At 35.1% G+C, this 8508-nt stretch overlaps 1 long non-coding RNA gene across 1 annotated transcript; it reads right to left on the bottom strand.

Moving 5' to 3' along the window:
- Positions 1–562: 562 nt before the first annotated feature.
- Positions 563–2939, bottom strand: LOC137035745 (uncharacterized). Its single transcript, XR_010897114.1, has 3 exons — positions 2831–2939; positions 1762–1838; positions 563–691 (listed from the first exon to the last, which is right to left on the bottom strand). It is a non-coding gene; the product is annotated as an uncharacterized lncRNA (long non-coding RNA).
- Positions 2940–8508: the final 5569 nt, after the last annotated feature.

Here is an 8508-nt window from a genome sequence, read left to right as displayed (position 1 = left end):
TGATGCCTCAAAATAGGCAGTTAAAAAAAATCATTAAAAAAATCTATGGGGTATTTTGAGCTGAAACTTCACAGACACATTCAGAGGACACCTTAGACTTATACACACTAAAAACTCCTGGGTCAAAAATAACCCATAATGGGTTATTTTTGACCCAAATCCTGGGTTAAAAAGGGACCAACTAATTTCTGGGTTATTTCAACCCAGAAAAATGGGTTATTCTTTTTGACCCAACTTCTGGGTTAAATACCTAACCCAAATTTTAGGTTAAAATAACCCAAAATTGTAGTTAATATAACCCAACTTCTGGGTCAAAAGAACAACCCCAATATCTGGGTTAAAATAACCCAGAAATTAGTAGGTCCCTTTTTAATCAAAGGTCAAAGGTCAAAAATAACCTAACTTGGGTTACTATGCCAGTATGCCTCATTTCAGAAAATAAAACTTCAGGCACTTACACACTTCAAGCACTTTTACATTTTTATTGCATTAAATTAAATTAAACTCTACACACTTGGACCTATTTATTTTAGGTCACACTGTAATAACATCAGACATTAGAGAAAAAATAGAAAAATAAACAACTCATTCTCTTTTGACAACATTCAATAACTGGATTGAACTTGAGGGACAAGATTTTTGATAGTGTCCTCATCTAAGAGAAGAAATGCCTCCTCATCTCTGTCTTCACCTGAAAGACAGAAAACAAGACAACATGAGTATTGTTAATAAGTCGAGACAATTGTGAACCACTCACCAGACACTCTTTGATTATCAAGCTAACAAATAATCACTTTTAATGGAATGATGTTGTTGTTGTTTTTTTTTTGTTAAAAAAAAAAAAAAGCCCAATTTGCTAGTTAACTAATGTGGTTCTTTTGCAGCATTACCCATTTTGTGTGAATGACAGTCTATACTGTACATCTTTTCTTTCATTAACAAGTGTAATAATGACATTAATGCAAAGGTGAATATCTGGCCCATTATTATGCATAACAGCTTAAAGACAAGGCACAAGTATCTTTTAACTATAAGGGTTATTATAGAGATGCATTCCCCACTGTCGAAGAAGTTGTGACTGTCACAAAATCTTGCACTGACACATTTAAGCCATATTAAAGAAAAATATTTAGGTATAGAGAGATGATATGAGGGCAGTTAAAGGGATAGTTCACCCAAAAATGAAAATTTGATGTTTATCTGCTTACCCCAGGAGCATCCAAGATGTAGGTGACTTTGTTTCTTCAGTAGAACACAAATTATGATTTTTAACTCCAACCATTGTCGTCTGTCAGTCTTATAATGCGAATGAATGGTAACACAATTTATAAGAGTCAAAAAATAACCCAAAAATAAATCCAAATTAAACCCTGCGGCTCGTGACGACAAATTGATGTCCTAAGACACGTTTGTGCGAGAAACAGAAAATTATTTATATAATTTTTTACTTCTATTGCATTTAGCAATCACTTAGGTTTCTCGCACAAACCGATTGTTTCGTGTCTTAGGACATTAATGTGTCTTCACGCGCCGCAGGGTTCAGTTTGGATTTGTCTAAGCATATTTTTTGACTCTTATAAATTGTGTTACCATTCACTCGCATTATAAGACTGACAGACGGCAACCGTTGGAGTTAAAAATCATCATTTGTGTTCGACTGAAGAAACAAAGTCACCTACATCTTGGATGCCCTGGGGTAAGCAGATAAACATCAAATTTTCATTTTTGGGTGAACTATCCCTTAAAAGAGTAAACGCTCACCTCTAAAATTCTCTATCAGCTCAGACATCCGCCACTCAGTTAGCTTATCAGCAACAAAGCTGTCCATTTAAAATGACCTGGAGAAAACAATAAAGGTTAGCAACAATTTGAACACTTAACACACTTCATTAACTCTCACTACTTAAGCCCGTAGAGCACTGTATAATATGATAAGCACAGCGCAGCTGGTTAACATAACTATTATGTAGCCTCGTCGCTCTAGCCACGGCTAAAGGGGGTCGCACACCGGAAGAGATGCGTATTTAAAATTCAAACACATTATTCTCTATGAGTGTACACACACCGGCGGCGCCCAGCAACGGTTCAGGACCTTGTTCAAAATCCTGCAGCGCCACAGCGCGCCATGTACATAGATTTATATTAAATTTACACTTATTTGTCTCAAATCGTCGTTAATGTATATACTGACTTCACCATGTGCTGCAATATAAAGTTAATTTTACATTAATTTACAGTAATCAGCTGCATGAATAAAAATTGCTTATGTTATTGGATTTTCAGGTGATATTCTCAATTCATTCAGTTAACGGACGCTCTGAGGTAAAGTGTTCAGACTGCAGACTCAGCAACGTATTTAATTATACAGTACAATCATAACATAGTACTGACATTATCTTAATTCCACAATGTCCTAAAACATAACAATATTGCTGGCCATAAACTGAGAAAGTACACGATACCTCGAGTTGTCCTAGACGCGGCTCAGCGCGGCGCTTCTCGTCCGGTGTTCGACCCCCTTAACGCGGCATGAAGTCGCCACTAGCTGCACTGTACTTATCGTATTATTACGTTACGTCAAATTTGGCTTTGGTGGTTAATAACACTTTCTTATTTAGTCTGACAAACTTAAAACACATATTTATTTTGACTTTACACGGACTTTAAACTAGTTAGATGTTGTCGCGATATCCGCAGGCGGCTACATGCTCACCACAGAATTACCACGGTAAGCCATGGTCATTTTTTCAACAAATGGTGCTAAACTAGCAATGGGGACATGGACACAGAAAAGTTTACGTTACATTGACACTGAAAATACTTGCCTTACCTTGAATACGCGACGAAGTTGCACCGAAGAAGCCCAGGCCAAAACGGATCGAGTGCGTTCAAGTTCAAGTGACGGTTGTTTCAAACGACTGTTGTGAGAAAATTCCAGAACAACAGCGGGGGGCGGGGGGAGGGGCGTTAACCCAGAACATGGGTTACTCTTTGAAAAATAACCCAGAAACCTAAACAACCCAGGAATTGGGTCAAAATATTAGCCCTATAACCCAGAAAAAGGTTACTCTCTGAAAAAATAACCCATAATTTTAACCCAACACAAATAACCCAGAAAATGGGTTAAAGAAATAACCCAGGAGTTTTTAGAGTGTATTACACCTTGTGAAAGAATGTTCTAGGGCACCTTTAACACCCTTTTATAGTCAATTGTGTGCTGGAATCCTATGTAATGAATAATTAGACTCACCTGAATAATTAGACTCATTCTTGTTAAATTAGACATTTGTAGTCAAAATTTAGCTTTGCTCCAGAGACTTTCAGTGGGGTGTACTCATTTTTGCATCACCCTAATTTGAGTAAAACTGAAAATGTTGTTCTATATTATTAACCTTACTTTCATGGTATAAGTTAAACAAATGTTATATAAAACTTGTCAAAATGTCTTGTCAACATTTCTGAAATTGCTTTTGTGTTCATTGAGATATTGTTTAAAATGGTACTTTTCAGAGGGGGTGTACTCATTTACGCTGAGCACTGTAACTGGCTGTTGTAACTAAAAAAGGATATTACAATCGACTAGTAGGATAATCAATGATTTTGAGAGTAACAACAAAACAAACCTATAAATTCATTACACACACGCACACACGTTTGGTTTGAAACATTTTGATTTTAGAAAGGAAGAACAAATAAATAGGTCATTTTTACGTTAGAATTAAAATGTACTGCATGGTTGGAATGATCCAAGGACAGTTTAGCTCTGAAAGAGAATAGTCAGTTTATGATGGACTACCATGTCCCCAATTAGATCTCTGAGTCATTTAGGGCTTGATGTCTGTATAGGCAAAAGGCTAGACTGGCCAAAGCAATGCAAGTGTGTGTCAGGAGGCCTGAAATCAAAATAGTGAACATGATATGACAAGAAAAGAACTCTCCTGGATAAGCAGTAAATGAAACATTCAAATGGCAATTCACTCTGACTTAAAAGCTCAAAATTGCCATGGAACCACCAGCATACAAAAATCCATAGCATGAATATGATAAATTGTTGTCTAATATTAGTCATTATAAAATAACTTGACTAACATGTGAGGCTTTTAAGATACTCTAAGGCCAAATGCATGTATATTACATGCAGTTGTGGTGCAGATATTGCCCATAGATATTAAATTAAATTATGCTATTCATTTCATATATGAAACAATGAAATATTAATTTCATTTATAAGTTTATCTTGATATAGATCTCATACCTGAAATTCCATTAATAGTGAAATAATGTAATTATTTGTAAATTATTATAAAAAAAAAAAAAAAAAAAAATATATATATATATATATATATATATATATATATATATATATATAAATACATTGCTAAACCATTTGCTGAAACTTCAGAAAACAAATGGGAGGATAGGGAAAGTTGTGTGTTCCACTCAGTGGACAAGATCTGCTTGCTCTTGTATGGCACATTGATTTATTTTGGTAGACCATCACTGTAGTCTAAAGATGTGATTTAAACAGCAGCCATTTCTGTCCCCCTCGCCAGGAGTTTGCAATGGTATCATGTCTCCAGAAGGGAAGCTCATGTGTCACCAACGAACAGCTGCGGCCTTCTAAATTCAAGTTTGGGAAACTTAGAACTGTCACTCTGTTCTTTTCCTTCAGTAAAGCAAGGAGGTGTTTTTCATACACATGATAAATTTACTATGACTACAAATTGTTTTTAGGAGGAAAAATTTGGGAAAAGAGGAGCTAAAATGTGGGATGGGAAAACCAAGAATGTTGATCTGGACTCTGGAGCAGAGGGCCCCTGCAGTGATTCATTACATTGGACACAAACATGAAGGCTTCTACTGGGCCCTATGATTACTGTCTGTGTTGCTGGGTTTTATGTCAAAATAAGGTCATTGCAGGGTTGTACCCCACTGGGCAAAGCATTTGGTGATGGGGGTGAATGGTAAATGGCAGCTGCATCGACAAAGACAATCACTTCAGAGGGGTCATAGTGTGACTCTAGATATTTTATGACTAAACTAAAGCAAAGTACAGTGAATGCCCAGATTTAATTAAACCATAAACATAGAAAGATCTTTTTTTGTTGTTGTTTTAACCTGCATTGCATTAAGAAGCATATTTATGATAACAGATGCAAAAACAATATGATGTTGTTTCTTCCTAGCAAACATTCTAAAAAGAATCTCATCTCCTTCTGTCAAAATAGCATGCTATACCACCTGACAGGCAGCAGCAACTGCACCTCTTGGGTGTCAGCATGTTTATGCATGCATATTCAAAAGGTAGCTCCAACAGCAGTAAATTAAGTGACCGGCCACATGGCTCAATTAAAAAAAAAAAAAGAGATGTTACACAAAAAAAGTTACCAAATACATCATGTACAATCATGACTATTACTTTAATTGACTTAACTGTGTGTAATGGTTGTTTTTGACCTAAACAATAAAAACATGCATAGCTAAAATAAATACATATATAATAATATAACACAATGATACAATATATTTTATAATCATACTCTTGATTTGTGTGGTAAAACAAATATTTTCACAGGTTTCCTGAGGAGCTGTACAGCATACTAGCGCCATCTTGTGGACATACCTACTGAGGCAATCTTATAAAAGATGAATAACATCAGTATTGGATAAATTAAAAAATGTATTTATATATATATATATATATATATATATATATATATATATATATATATATATATATATATATATATATATATATATATATTATCAATGTTGAAAACAGTTGTGTACAATTTTTTTTTTCAAAATTCTTCGATGAATAGAAAGTTCAAAAGAACAGCATTTATTTAAAATAGAATATTTTCTAACATTATAATTGTCTTTACTGTAACTTTTGATCAGTTTAACTCATCCTTGATGAATAAAAGTATTGATTAATTTTATTTCTATCCCCCAAAAATAAAATTAAAATTCTTACTGACCCCAAACCTTTGAACGGTAGTGTTTAATGTTACAAAAGATTTAGATTTCAGACAAATGCTGTTCTTTTTTGTTTGTATTTTTAATCAAATAAATGCAGGCTTGGTGAGCAGAAGATACTTCTTTTAAAACATTAAAAAATCTTACTGACCCCAAACTTTTGAACGGTATGTATGTATGTATGTATGTATATATACATACATACATACATACACACACATATACATACATACATATACATACATACATACACACACATATATATATATATATATATATATATATATATATATATATATATATATATATATATATATATATATATATATATGATTATTTGCAGCATCTTTATGCATTTATTTCAGTTATGCATTTTTTTATTGCTTTGGTCCACACTAAATGTGTATGTGGGGGCATTAAAGGTTCATCGATCTGAGTTTAGTAATTCTCCACTTTGTTTTTGACCAGTTAATTTTTGCCTTCCAGAAAGAAACTAATCATCTGTGTCCTTCACGTGGTGTGTAGAGTCTGACATAGGATTTGAGTATGGTTCTCAATTACCTGGGTCAACCCCCATTTGAGTCAATATTAGAGTCAGATATTAAATGGCTGTCATTTAAGACTGCATTTCTCTTGGGCAAAGTGTGTTAGTGAACTTCATGCACAGGGTGAAGCATGTACTTTCTCATGCGTAGGCCTAGTCTGCTGGGCAGTCTGCGCCCTCATCTATTCACTGTCACTCTACACATGCTTTGGCAACATCTTGGGCAGCATTCAGAGGAGTGTCGCTCTCTGAGATTTGTGCTGCAGCAACTTGGGTTTTAATTGTGAGAATGATCTAGAGAGCGAGATTTAAGAGAGGCTAGCAATAGCGAGCTAGCTTTGAAAGCATAAGGTCCCACCCTTGCTTCAGAGCTCTCTAAAGCCATACCTCTTCCAAGGTATGGCACATGAATGCCTACAGCAGGGAGCAAACAAAAACGTCACAAGTTTAACTACGAGTTAAACTACCTCATGTCTCAAAGCACATAACATTACAATAATGAACAATAACAACTTAAAGAGCACTGACCTGTACCTCCTGACTGGTGCAGTTTCATTTCGCCGTTGATAGTGTTACCACTGAAATGCATAAATTCGAGTCATGGACCACTCTCTATGAGTATAACGTCACAAGTTTCCATCTCTTCCAAATTATGGCAGTTATGGCGTGAACGCAGCATAAGCTCATAGTTTAGGTTCAGAAGGGACTGTTAAAGGTGGCTGCTGTTTTGGTTGAGGTACTCAGTGACTGACGTCTGTCTAACTCTACATAGCATGAAACACACTAATGACATGTCTGCCCAATCAGGTAGGTATAAAAATACATGTCACACCAGTGCGATTGACCCATTCAGGCCTGGTTCGGGGATGCTCCCTCAGCTGAAACTATTAATAGCATATTAGCGAAACAGATTTGGTAAACAATCCAGATTATTTATGTTTGCATTCTGGAGAGCATCTAAGATTTCTATTTGCCACATTTTGTTCATAAAGATTTGCTTCTTTCCCGAATGAATCAGCCATTTTGAACGAATTGACTGAATAAACAATTCAGTGACAAAGACAGTTCCTGCATCTGAAATCGCATACTAGTCTGAGTGGGTACTACATTTGAATTTGAATGTACTTTTCGACTATTAAAAAAATAGTACTTTCTATATGAATATAGGTAGTAAGAATGAAATTCATATGTACTATATCCGCCATGTTGTGATCATCACGTAACCTACACCAGCATCAGTTGTTTTTCTTTATTGCCTTTCACAAATCCTCTCCCGTGGCATCAAGTGTCCATCGAATGCGCACTTCAGAATCGCGGCAGAAGTAGTAGGTTATCTGGTTACTTTTCAGCTACTGTTTTCCTAATACTCTGAATTTGGACATACTAGCTTTTTTTTTTTTATGGTAGTGAAAGTATTCTATTTTGGACGCAGCTACATGTCGCCACCTACTGGCGGTTTTAGATTCATTTTAAAAGTATCATTACAGTTATTGTAATAATTTGATTTTTCTATATTCAAAACTTTAAATTTAAAACAATCTTATAACATTGTTATTATGAATTTAAATGCATTATGCCACCTTTAAGCCTCATATGGCATATCTAAATGCCACTTTTGTGTGTTTTATGTGCCACCTCTGGAGTGCAAAGATTGATTTTGTTGACACTGATTTAATTTGATTGGTAACTTATTCTGCCTGGCTGTGTCTTATTTTAACTGAATTAACTGAATTATTTTAATTAAATTTCAGCAAGTTAGGAAAAAACTGACCATACAAAGTTTAAAAAAGGTTAAATTTTGTCATTGATCAGAAGGTGCTCCTAGTTTTTTGACTGATATACGAACTGTGAACACTGGATAACTTTCCTGAGGTAAAAGCAAAGTGACATTGTTAACAAACCGTTTTACTGACGTCTTTCCGCGGTTGAAACACTGATTGAGCCACTTCACGAGACATGATACATTTCGGTAAGTTGGACTGTAT

The sequence above is a fragment of the Chanodichthys erythropterus genome, chromosome 14 (assembly GCF_024489055.1).
Source record: "Chanodichthys erythropterus isolate Z2021 chromosome 14, ASM2448905v1, whole genome shotgun sequence".
Classification (NCBI taxonomy): Eukaryota; Metazoa; Chordata; class Actinopteri; order Cypriniformes; family Xenocyprididae; genus Chanodichthys; species Chanodichthys erythropterus.
Note: the sequence above shows the minus strand (reverse complement) of the source record. Positions and strands in the feature narration are given on the sequence as shown.